Genomic DNA, 13,916 nt, shown 5'->3' on the forward strand with positions numbered 1-13,916 from the left:
GGAAAGGGGGCAACCTGTCCATGGTGAAGCCATGCGTCTGAAACCATGAAGTCATCTGTGCATACCAGCATGAAGTGTCCCCCTGTAGAGCTAACTGTCTGGAAGACTCAAGGGCCAATCTAGCATATCTGTCTCTAGTAGTATCCCATAGGCTGTGCACAAAGGACACTGATCTGGTAAGCGCCTCAATCTCCATGGGGGGGGCAGCTAGCTCTGCTCGAATGATCGCGGCATCTTGAAGGCATGTGGCTCCACGCAAGATGTTGATATGGGCACAAAAATTCAGTCATATTGTTAGTCAAAGGATGTTGTAAAAAGATATTGTGCTTGGCACTATCTTGGATGTATGCCAAATGTGGTGCGTTTGAGAAAGAACAAAAAGTGCTCGAGGAGCTTCCTGTCCAGAATGTCATTTCTTGGAATGCACTGAAAATGGCATTTTGGCCCATGAGAATTTTCGACTAGACGGGTCCAAAGCACCCGCTTCTCTACTCCAACAATCTAAGACTTGCCTTGAGAATTCCTTTGGCTCTCACGCTCCGTAACATCCTACCCGTGATAGACTAGACCAAATCTGGCCATTTACCACGAGGTAAATACTCTTTCTATTTCCAACTTCTGTCTTAGTCTTCTTCTTGGTATATATCAGAACCCAAAACACCTGCTTCTCTACTCCAAAAGTCTAAAGCACCCGCTTCTCTACTCCAACAGTCTTAAGACTTGCCCTGGGAATACTCTTCCAAAGCATGCACTTCTCTACTCCAATAGTCTAAGATTTGCCCTGGGAATTCCTATGGCTATCACGCTTCGTAACATCCTAACATAGACTTACCGTGGGAATTCCTTTGGCTCTCACACTCCAACGGGTCCAAACCACCCACTTGTCCACTCCAACAGTCTAAGACTTTCCTTGGGAATTCCTCTAGCTCTCAACATCCTAACATAGACAACCAAGTCTGGCCATTCATCGCCACATAAATACTCTTTCTATTTTCAACTTCAGTCTCAGTCTTCCTCCTTCAAACCCAATCCTTACTCGCCCTGTGACTTTTGGTCTCCAATTTCCCTCACAGCATCATTACAGGTTACGTAGACCCAAGCTCAAACTCTAACTTACGGTTTCGCATGGAGGAGTTGTTGCCAATGATCAAGAGAGTTAGCGTTCTTCGCAAAGTTGTCAGAGGATGCTAAGGCGCACAAGGACAGGGCCAAGCTGCTATGGCTAGTTGTCGGAATGTCGTCTCTTCAAGTGCATTGATTGTGGGATATGCCCAACAGGGACATGACCAAGAAGTTTTGGCTGGACTGTTTTCAACATGCGAAGCGAGGAAATTTTTGTCCTTATGTAATCACTTGTGCTTGCATCTGAAGGTATGTGGCACTACTACATAGGAGCAATGACCACATATGCAAGATGTGGTGCTCTTGAGAAAGCACCGAAAAGTGCAAGAAACTTTCTGTCAGGAATGTCGTCTCTTGGAACGCATTGATTGCCGGATATGCTCAACACAAATTTAGAAGACACAGAGTTGGGCAAAACAACTCACAATGATATTGTTACTTAGTGGCTATCCAAAATCAAATGTTTTTATTGCACTGCCTTGGGTGACATGTATGGAAAATGTGGCAGCCAGGAAACCTTGGGGTTGTTTTCAGCCAATGGGAAGCGAGGACATAGCTCCAACTGCAATCACCTATGCTTTCGGCTTGATAGTAGGGGGCACTATGCAAGATGGTGATATGGGCAACAAAATTCAATATTCTGTTTTCCTTTCTTTGTCTTCCTCCTGGTATATATCAAAACCCAATCCTTACTTGCTCCACACTTTTGGCCTCCGATTTCCCTCACAACATCGCTACAGGTTTATGCAGGTCCACGCTCAAACTCCGACTTACGTTTTTCGCATGGGGAAGTTGGTGCCAATCATCAAGAGAGTTAGTGTTCTTCGCAAAGTTGTTGGAGGATGCTGAGGTGAGCAAAAGCCGTGGGCTAATTTCAAGAGATGCAAAGCGAGGGTATCTCGCCTGATACAATTACCTATGCTTTCGTCTTGGAATGCATGTGGCATTGCCTTGGCCCTTGATGTTCAGAGAGTTGTCTCTTCAAGTGCACTGATTGCGAGATATGCGCACCAAGGGACAGGACCAGGCTGTTGTGGCTGGTTGTCCGAATGCCATCTCTTCAAGGGCATTGATTGTGGGATATGCCCAACAGGGAAAGGGCCAAGAAACTCTGGCTGGCTGTTTTCAACATGCGAAGCGAGGATATTTCCTCTGATGTAATCACCTATGCTTGCATCTTGAAGGCATGTGGCACTACCTAGGAGCAATAATCTCATATGCGAGATGTGATGCTCTCGAGAAAGCACCAAAAAACACTTGAGAAACTTTCTGTTAGGAATTTCGTCTCTTGGAACGCACTGATTGTGGGATATGCTCACCACAAAAAGCTCTCAGCGTATGCGAAGCAATTTGGAACACGCCAACTTGGGCAAAGAACTTGCAATGATAGTGTTACTTAGCGATTGTCAAAAACAAAATGTTTTGCTTGCACTGCCTTGGTCGACATGTATGGAAAATGTGGTAGGGCTAGGAAGCCCTAGGCTATTTTCTGTTAATGGGAAGCAAGGACGTCACTCTATGCTTTCGCCTTGAAGGTAGGTGGCGCTATGCAAGATGCTGATATGAGCAACAAAATTCAATCTTCCTATTCCCAACATCAGTCTTTGTCTTCCTCTTGGTATATATCAGAACCCAATCCTTGCTCCGCAACTTTTGGCCTTCAATTTCCCTCACATCGTTGCTGCAGGTTTACGCAGATCCAAGCTCAAACTCCAACTTATGTTTTTCTCATGGAGAAGTTGGTGCCAATGATCGAGCGAGTTATCGTTCTTCGCAAAGTTTTTGGAGGATACTGAGATGGGCAAAAGCCATTTTCAATAGATGCCAATCACCTATGCTTTCGTCCTGAAGGCATGTGGCATTGCCTTGATGTTCGAAGTGTTGTCTCTTTAAGTGCACTAATTGCAAGATATGCGCAACAGGGACAGGGCCAAGATGCTGTGGCTAGTTGGCGGAATGTCATCTCTTCAAGTGGATTGATTGTGGAATATGCCCAACAAAAATGCAAAGCGAGGACATTTCTCCTGATGTAATCACCTATGCTTTCATTTTGACGGCATGTGGCACTATGTAGGAGCAATGATCACATATGCGACATGCGATGCTCTCGAGAAAGCACCAAAAAGTGCTTGAGAAGCTTTTTATCCGAAATGTTATCTCTTGGAACGCCTTGATTGCGGGCATGCTCAACACAGAAGGCTCTAGGCTGTTTTCACCTGATATGAAGCAATTAGGAAGACACCGAGATGGGAAAAGAACTCACGATGATATTGTTACTCAGCGGCTGTCGAAAACAAAATGTTAGGCTTGCCTTGGTCCTTCATGTACGCCAAATGTGGCAGGGCCAAGAAACCTTGGGCTGTTTTTAGCTGATGCGAAGCGAGGATATTGCTCTAGATGCAATCACCTATGCTTCGTCTTTGAAGGTAGGTTGCGCTATGCAAGATGCTGATATGGGCAACAAAATTCACAATGATATTGTTAGTAAGGGGCTATTGAAAACAATTTAGACCTTTTTGGATCAGCTAAGATTTGCCTTGCCAATTCATTCCTCTAGCTCTCACTTGCTTTGTGACTTTTGGCCTCCAATTTCCGACACAACATTGTTACATGTTTACGCAGACCCAAGCTCAAACCTCGACTTATGTTTTTTGCATGGAGGAGTTGGTGCGAGTTAGAGTTCATTGCAAAGTTGTTGGAAGATTTTGAGATGGGCAAAAGCCTTGGGTTGTTTCCAACAGATGCAAAAATAAGGGCATCTCTCCAGATGCAATGACCTATGCTTTTGGCTTGAAGGCATGTGGCATTGCCTTGATGTCTGGAATGTTGCACTCCCAAGAAGCAGACCACCTTGCATTTTTGCAGATCAGGTCAACGTTTTTGCATCAGGCTGCTAGCGCTTCACTTCTGGGATCATTTCATCGCCGGATTCATGCATCCTACTTAAATTTCAGACCTTCCTAATGTTAATAATATCCATCGTAGTCTCACTTACCCTTGGTCGATATGTATGCCAAATGTGGTGCACTTCAAAAAGCACAAAACGTGCCTGAGGAGCTTCCTACGAATGCCGTCTCTTGGAGTGCATTGATTGCAAGATACGGGCAATAGGAGCCGGGCCAGAAAGCTCTGACTATTTTCAACGATGTAAAGTGAGGCCCTCTCTCCAGATGCAGTCACATACGCGTGCATCTTGAAGGCATGTGTTGGTATGCAATATGTCGATATGGGCTTAAAAATTCACTCTGATATTGTTAGTCAAGCGTTGTTGCAAAAAACTGCCATGCTTGGCAATGCCTTGGTCCATATGTATGCCAAATGTGGTGTGGGATGTCGTCTTCTGGAAGGCACCGATTGCAGGATATGCCCGACAAGGGCCAGGCCAGGAAGCTCTGGGTTGTTTTTAGCGGGTGCTTGAGGAGCTTACTGTTTGAAATGACGTCAGTTGATTGGGGGATACCCACAATAGGAGTAGGGACAGAAAGCTCTAGTTTCAGTGGATGCAAAGCAGTATCTCTCCAAATTTAGTCAATTAAACTTTGGTCTTGAAGGCTATGCTTACATCTTGAAGACATGTGGCTCTACACAAGTGCTCAAAGAGCTTCCCGTCTGGAGTGTGGACTCTTGGAATGCACTGATTGCAAGATTTGACCCATAGGGGCAGGGCCAAAATGCTTTAGCAGATGCGAAGCGGGGACCTCTCTCCAAATGCAATCACCTACGGATGCATCTTGAAGGCATGTGGCTCTATGCAAGATGCTAATATTAGTAAAAAATTCACAATTATATTGTTAGTTAGAGGCTCATGAAAAAGGATGTCGTGCTTACCACTATCTTGGTCGATATGTATGCCAAATGTGGTATGCTTGCTTTAGGAGCTTCCTGTCCGGAATGTCGCCTCTTCGAATGCACCGATAGAAAGCTCTAAACTTTTTCTTTGACATAACACAAGGGCATTTCATCAAAATTGTTTCTTGTGTCATTTCTTGGAGTGTGTTGATTGCAGGAAATGCGAGAGCTCAGAGGAAGGATTTGTACTAGATCAGGAGGATAAATAGTAAGCTCCTCAACAACGCACTACTTAAAAAAGACATAGATTTACGAAGCTCACAAAAGCATAAGTTTTCTCTCGATGGGCTTCTTGCCCTGAATGTCTGGGCTGATATGCCCAACACGATTGTGGCAAAGATGCACATTGGATGCAAAGGGAAGGCCTGTTTCCATATGCAAAATGACATGCTTGGTGGCGCTTTGTTTGATTCTCTCTGGACTTTTCTCACTCGGAATGTATTGACTGAAGGATATGTCCAACATGGCTAGGACAAGGAAGCTCTGGGTGGTTTTAATCAGATGTGAAGGGAAGGCCTTTCTCCTACCGCAATCTCCTATGCTTGCACCATGAAGACTTATCGCCTAATGCAAGACACACGTGGGAGAATTCACAACAAGATTGTTGGTTGTGGCAAAAGATGTGATTGGTGATACTGTGGTTGACAACATAGACAGACAGAGCGTCAAAAGCGATGAGCCGTCAGAACCAATCCAATAGGACAAACAGAGCTTCACCAATTTTTGGGGAACACATTTTTGAAGTTCGTATGCCAAATCTGGTACCCACATGAAAGCATGAGAAGTTCTTTTTCTGGAATGTTATCTCTTGGAATGGTTGACAGCAGGATATCCTCAACATGGCTGTGGTAGACTCTTTATCTTTCTTGCTATTTTTACCAGAGGCAAAGACGTGCAGACTTCTTGCGAGACAGATGGTGTGATCCATGGAAGCAACAAAGACAAGGAGACTCTTTGGAAAGGAAGCTTTAGCTGACATCATCGTGTTGGTTACGACAATCGACAAATGAATGTAGAAACAGAAGGTATGTAAATACTTTGTATTCTTTACTCATTACTGAGAACACAATGAAACGAACACACTGGAAATTGCACGCTGTCGTGGGAATGGCACGTTCCCTCGTATTATTAAAATTGGGGAGGACTGTGCAAACTCCCCCATGCAAGGAGACTTGCATGTTTTTTTTTTCTTCCAAACATAAAAAGGGAACAATATCTAAAAATGAACATATTTTAAACGATCCGTATCACTTTATATACATTCTAACCCTTCTTACGGTTCTTTTGCGAGGTACACGACTCAAAATTGTTGCATCACAATCGTAACGCACTTGAGACGGTACCAATTAAGAAACAAAAAAAATTGCTTTGACGAAAGGTAACAAGCTCTCTCTCTCTCTCTCTCTCTCTCTCTCTCTCTCTCTCCATTTTCTTCTCCAAGAATGTATACACTTGTTGAATCTTTGAATGACGCAACCATGCTTACACAAATAACAAGAATGCACAACATAAAGCGAGATTGAATCAAAGAATTATTACAATTTAATAGCTAACGACATATTTAGACATATCAAAATTGAGACATCAAGATCGTGGCGTTGTAAACACAAGAAAACAAGAACATAGAAGAGAAAATCTTGAGAGAGAGAGAGAGAGAGAGAGAGAGAGAGAGAGAGAGAGAGAGTTTGTGCTTTGTTTTCCACAAATCCTATTACCTTAAGGTGACAACCCTTACTACGATTCAGTACAAATGCGGCTAACGAAGCACTCTAGTTTACTTATGCAGGTTGCAGAGAGCCATAGCCCTGTTCTTGCCAAGGATGGCTATGAGTCTATCTCTCTCCCCGAGTTTTGATGCAAAGTCTTTGGCAGTGGTGGTGCTTATTCTGCTTGGATGCATCGTTGCTTACGGCCTTGGAGACAAGGAGTTGGCTATTGAAGATTCTTGGTTGAAGTTTCGGCCTCCTAGTTGCAATCTAGATGGCTTGCTTCTACTTCAGCTCTCTGCTTCCTTCTTCCTTTACTCCTTTGCTCCTAGCTTTTGCCGTATCATCCATATTTTGTAACTTTGTATCAATGGTAGTTTTTCCCCTATGGTTTGTGGATGTTGAACATTACAGGGGTTTTTCCACTATCAGATCCGTACTATTCTGTGTGCCTTCGGGCTAATATAATGCCTTCGGGCCTGTAACTATGATTATGAAATACAAAAGGGTCTCAAGTCCCACTTCTTTTTTTTTTTTCGACACACCAGAGGGCCCACAGGGGGAGGTGCTTATCCCTTCCAAATATTAGCCATGTTACATGGTCGGGCAAGGGCCGCGTACCATCGGGCAAGAGCCACGCGTAGGCATCACCATGGCCACCTAATTGATGCACCACATGCTGGGAACAACGGAGAGAACTCGTAGCAACCAGCTAGGAACCTCCTCCTCGGGTGACCCACCCCAGGAGGAGGATGCACTCGAGTGTCCAAGGGCAAGAGCCCTAGCAACGTGAACACCAGGTGAGCACAAGGTGTCCCTCTAGAGTGTGACCCAATAGGGGATTTGAACCCACAACCCGTAGGTTGAGAGGCCAAAGCCTTACCGTTAGACCAACTCTTTGGGGACTCAAGTCCCACTTCTTTTGAGAGAGAGAAAATGAAATGAAATGAAATGATATATTTACGTCTACAAAAGGCCAAAATGACCTATGAGACCATCACGGTTACAAAATGGTGTATCTGATACACTGTCTGTAGAACTGAAAAGATGAAAAAACTAGGAAAGAAAAACTAGACTGAAAGCTGGTACAAGCTAGGGGGGGGGCGAGGCATTGACTAGAGACTCTCTAGCCAGTACAACAATCCAATGATACAAACTCATGCAAATGAAGAAGCTGAGGGTGAGGGAGCATCTGCACATCAGGGTCCCAAGATGTCCAGCATTGGCCGCTGGCGAATCTCATCAATGTCCTCCATAGTAAGCACTTTGGCTAGGCGTCTCTCATATCGTGCTAGAATGGTCCTGATCCTCTGATGAATCCTCCGTTGATGCAGTGATGATCCTCGCAATTGCGGGCGTCTAGATCTCCCAAGCTCCATGGCCCTGTCAATCAGTATACCTCTAGTGCAGGTAGGTCCTGGAGGTTGCTCTGGATCCTGCTCCTCTGACTGGCGCGTTTCCACACGAAAGAAATCAGTGATCTCCCTCTGTGACTGTCTCCCTCTATCTGATCTCCTCAAGAGGCTCTCTCTGTGTCTACGCAGAGAGAGAGAGAGAAATGAAATGAAATGAAATGTTATATTAACGTCTTCAAAAGGCCAAAATGACCTATGAGACCAATCAGTTACAAAATAGTGAATCTAATACCATGTCTGGGTACAAAAGAACTAGAAAAGAACTAGAAGTGGAACAAAATACTACTACTACTACTACAATCTAAAACTACGTGGGTGTAGCAGTTGATACAATAGGTACCCGGTAAACTGGATGTAACAGTGTGTGAAACAAAGATGGAAGAAATGGTGAGGATCCATCCTCATCTGCACTCTGGATGTCGAGAGAGTATGGCTCGAATCTTCTGTTGTAGTCTCCGTCGATGCTGTGTAGCTCCTCTCCTCAGTCGCGGTCGTCTGTATCTCTGTAGCTCCAATGCTCGGTCGATGAGAGTGCCAGTAGTGGTCGAATGAGTGTGGGACGAGCTCTGCAGTGGTGGCTGCTCCTCTGGCTGTCCCATATCTAGTGAAAAGAAATCTGTAATGTGTCTTTGGGACTGCCTCTCTCTAGCTCTCCCCAGTAAAGTGTCTCTATACCTGTGTAACTCAAGTAGATATAGTCCAAGACATCTCTGATCCTCATAACTCATGACCCTAGATAGAGGACCAAAACCCTCTCTGAATAAGCAGTGGAAACGCCCCCGTATCTCATAGAACACTGTGCAATGACATATGTAGTGCAACTCTGTCTCTGGCTCTCTCTGGCATAATCGGCATATCCTGCTGTCTGCTGGTATCCCTCTGAATCTACCAGTCTCAATCTCGAGCTGATGTGAGGATGTGCGTATCTGACCAATGGCACAACGCAAACCATGAGACATATGTGTGTCCATGTAGCTGGGTCGAATCACAAACCCATCTCCTGTGAGGTGGAGAAGATGCTCTCTATAGAAAGCCATCTTCGTGCTCAACTCCTGAGGCGGCTCTATCCATGTCCTCCTGGTGTCGAGCTGGATCAGGTCCTGACGAATGAGTCTAGTGATCTCCACCCGTGTAAGAGACAGCGAGGGTGCCTGAAGAGAATACTGGAAAGGGGGCAACCTGTCCATGGTGAAGCCATGCGTCTGAAACCATGAAGTCATCTGTGCATACCAGCATGAAGTGTCCCCCTGTAGAGCTAACTGTCTGGAAGACTCAAGGGCCAATCTAGCATATCTGTCTCTAGTAGTATCCCATAGGCTGTGCACAAAGGACACTGATCTGGTAAGCGCCTCAATCTCCAAGGGGGGGGCAGCTAGCTCTGCTCGAATGATCGCGTGAGGTACGGAGGCCTTGGCTCTAATCAATCGGGAGATCATAGATACCAAGGGCCTCTCCATACGTCTCCAACCATCCTGGCCTACAGAAGGTCCCCATACCTGTACCCCATACATCATAGCTGAGGCAACTAAAGTATCAAAGAGCCATAACTTTGTCCAAGGTTCCTGGAATTGAACCTGCGAACACATCCTCTCCAAGCCTCCCAAGGCCGTATAAGTTCTAGTCAATCTAGTCCCTGCTGCTCTCACCAAAGAAAACCTCGGCCCAACGAAGACTACCCCAAGGCACGTGTATGCATTTGTATACTCCACAGTATCCTGACCATATGTGAAAGTAGGTGTTGATCTCTTGATCCACTGTGGTGTGGTGTTAAACACCATAACCTTGGTTTTACCAAGGTTTACAGACAATCCACTATCCTTTGCAAAACTGAGTAATGCATCCAAATGTCTCCGCATACCCTCTGGTGAATCGAAGATCAATACAATATCATCAGCATATAACAAAAATGGGATCCATGTCCCTGCCAGCTGAGCACTTTTATCACCCTCTCTGTCAATGTATTCAGACACCTCATCAACATACATACCAAATAGAGTAGGAGACCATGGGCAACCCTGTTTCACCCCAATAGTGGAGTGAACTAAGTCTGATAGTGGGTGCTTACATGTCCCATCGTTGATCTGTATAAAGCCATAATCCCCCAAATCAACGCTATGGGCACCCCCATCTCCTGCAGTTTGCGCATCAATCGAGCTCTCGGTACCATGTCAAATGCTTTGCGGAAATCCCCGAAGCTACAATAAATCCGTCTCCCATGTGACCTACCCTCCTCAATGAGTGTTAGAATATGATCAAGAGTGGAGAAACCCCTCCTGAAACCAGCTTGACCCTTTGCTCGTACACCCTCACCCTCTGCCCAATTATTCAGTTACTGCTCAAGAATGGATGCATACAACCGTGCCAATGTGTGTCCAACCATAACAGTGCGGTAATTTCCAGGCTCTGTAGGATCACTTGCCTTGAAGATAGGCAGAATAGTAGACAATCTCCAAGTCTCAGGTAATCCCTCACACAGGACCCGATTCAACAACACTGCAAGCACCTCTACCAGCATGTCTCTAGCATGTATAAAGTGCTCCGCTACTAGACCGTCATGATCATATGCCCTCCCGGTCCTCAACCTGTCAATGGCTCTCTTTACCATCTCAGTGGTAAAGAAGGTGCTCGTAGGTGGGCATGGATTTGTAGGACTCGAAGGGGGTCCTGTCGAAGAACCGTATATAACGATGTCGCATACTGGCGCCACACATTAGGAGAAGTAATCACTGGGGGAGGGGAGTGCTCATGAAAGAGTTGCCATGCCTCTCCCGAGTCTCTACTCAAGAACAACTGATACAAGTCTCGCTCCATCTGGGCCAGGTAAGCTCGTTTCTTCCGTGGCACAAGGCGCCGAAAAACAATCCTAGACTTTCTGTAAGACATGACTCCTAGAAGAAGATCCCTCTGAAGCTGGGCTCTCATCTCTCTGCACTCCTCATCATACCAACTATTCTTGGGCATGCTCTCCCAGAATGTTGCCTTCGATCCGGTTGAGTGTGTGGGTATGCCTGAGAGAGAGAGAGAGAGAGAGAGAGAGAGAGAGAGAGAGAGAGAGGGTTTTGCCATTGATTTTGCTACCTGCTTACTGCCTCCGACAGCTTATGTTCGTGAGTGCCACTCCCCGGTTGCTGCATGGCTCTCCTCGTTGAATTCTGGCGTGGCTGCCGTCAATGAACCCTCCCTCGTCACCGCCCTCCCCCACCCCTTGCGGTTTCTCTATCTTCTCTATCCTGTTTCCTGGTGCAGGTGTATGCTTTCGTTGTGGCATTGTGGATTTTCCGTGCGTGCTTTATTTTCTTTTGTGTGCCTGTTTTGTGGATTGCTTGTGTGCATGTGTGTGCTTGTGGCTGTGTGAGATGCCTGGTTGCTTTGCGATGGGGGTGTGTGTGCACATGCTTGCTTGTCTGCTTGTTGTTAGTTTTGCTGGTTTTGTCTTTGGATTTGGGATATTGTTAGATGGTCGAAGGGGTGGGTGTGTGTGGTGGCTCCTCCCTTTGGTGGTATTGACCTGGGACGTGAAGATGCTTATGCAGTATTGCTTCATCAGCTTGTCTTACTTATTGCTTATGCGGATGTAAGGCTTAGTGGGGATTCTCTTCTTGCTCTCCATCAACTTCTCCTGCTCATATTGAAGGCTCTTTTACAAGTGTTGGTGATGGGCCTCCCTACTGTATGAAAAAAGCTTATTAAGTGGATGGTGGTCCAGCTTTTATGCAATCTTGGTGCTGAGCGCCACTAGTTGGGGAAACTTCTATAGCATTGTGTCTTGGTAATTTCGCACTGCTTAATTAGGGCTGTAGGAGATCTTGGGCAGATTTGTGTAGCCATGTCCTAGAGTCATTAGCCTCTTCACCTTCCTGCACGTATGTTGATACCTATACCGATCCATTGGTTTTTCCCCTCAGCATTGTGCTCTGTGCAGACCTTGAGGGGTTTCACCATTGGTTGTATCTTAACTTATGGCTTTATGCTGTACTTTTGTATTGGCCTTTACTGATTCTCTGTAATAACAACAGGGTACAAGCTGTGTGTGTGTGTGTGTGTGTGTGTGTGTGTGTGTGTGTGTGTGTGTGTGTGTGAGAGAGAGAGAGAGAGAGAGAGAGAGAGAGAGAGAGAGAGAGCAGAAGAAGAAGAGGATTTTAACGTCATAGGAAACTATCCCAAGACACCTGAAAGATCTATCCGACGAGAATTGAACTCAAGACCTATTATTCAAGAGGGAAATGGCATAACCAATCTACCACACTTGGGTGATAGAAAGGTTATGCCGTTTTCCTCTTTTTGTGTGTGTGTGTGTGTGTGTGTGTGAGAGAGAGAGAGAGAGAGAGAGAGAGAGAGAGAGAGATTCTATTATTGTCCTCGAGGTCAAATATGACCTATGGGACCAAAGTTATATGTGATGTAGTATGTCTGGGGCTGATAAGTGATTCTCAATGCTCCAAAATTGTGGTGATGAGAGTCTCAATGGAGAGCCCACATTGTGGTTGGGAGAGGAAAGTGTGTAGGTCTAATAAGTCATTGCTAAAAATGTGAGGGAGGCGAGTTTGGATGTGACCAAAAGCTGAGCACTCTAGTAGCGTGTGGTATTCAGACTCTTGAACTTGTTGATGTTTCTTTTCACCATTGGCTTGTTGCTCATTGTCTTATGTGCCCATCCACGTTTTGTATAGTGCCATGTGCTTAAAATATCAGCATATGGGAATGCCTTTGGAGAGGTGCCCTTGCTTTGCATTTAATGAACACAAGCAGAACTTAGAACTTACTAGCCCTATCCTTGTTGTGAATATCTAGCATTCATTGCATTGCATGGGAGAACATCTTCAACAGGAAGCTCATCCTAAACTCTTTTCTTGTTTCAAAAGAGAATTGTGTTTGGCACACTTATCCACCAAAGTAATTGTCACAAATTGCTGATGTGTCGAGCCATTGAAGAACGGACTTGCAGATCTCGGCCGAGGGGTCTAAACCCTAAGTGAAGAAGCAGAAGCAACAGATGTACGGAATCCCACAATTCACGTCGATTGATGATGTGACATCTTGTATGAAACTTCGGGTTTTGCGTTGTCATGTTGACGTGGCAGATTGTACATTGACATGTCGACGTGGCAGATTACATGGATTTTCGCGTTTTGCATTGATTGTTGACGTGGCAGTTTTACGGATTTCCACGATTTACATTGGCAGCTTTTGAGCTCTTGTTTTTGGACCAGTTGCTTGTGAGTTTGAAGCTTTTCATGTAAACTGCTTTTGGGCCTAGGGCCTTAAACATGGGGCCATGGGCTCATTCTTTGGCATGTTTTTTGGAGAAGATACAGAGTTTGGAGTATTGGCTTGTATTGAGTTGATGCTATATAAATAAATTTTGAAAGGGGTGCCAAGGTTTGGGGCCAGTACTCTCTGGGGTGGAATTCCGCCACTCTATGGTTCATGTCGTTTCTCTCTTTTCGTTCAGTTGTTATTGAAGTGCTAAAAGTCTGTTCAATCTGTTCTTTTCTATTAGCACGTGGTGTCCGTCTTGTGACAGTGGTATCAAAGCATTAGCGTGTGCTTTTTTGAAAGCATACCGGTCCTACAAAAGAGTAGACAGAGCTACTGGAATTTTATTTGAAGTATCTCGGAATTCCGACCCCGGACTTATTAGCAACTCCCACCCTTACTTTATCACGTATCCGACGTGCTCCCGTCTTCACCACTCATGTGTTACAGGGCATAAGCCAAAAAGATCACTTGCAAGGGAAGGATCCAAGATTTGTTTCGAGTCACTGTTTTCCTCAAAAGCAGTGTGATATAGATGTTGATCTTTATAGCTACCAAGCCGTACACT

Source organism: Adiantum capillus-veneris, chromosome 29 (assembly GCF_014529385.1).
Source record: "Adiantum capillus-veneris isolate H3 chromosome 29, ASM1452938v2, whole genome shotgun sequence".
NCBI classification, from domain to species: Eukaryota; Viridiplantae; Streptophyta; class Polypodiopsida; order Polypodiales; family Pteridaceae; genus Adiantum; species Adiantum capillus-veneris.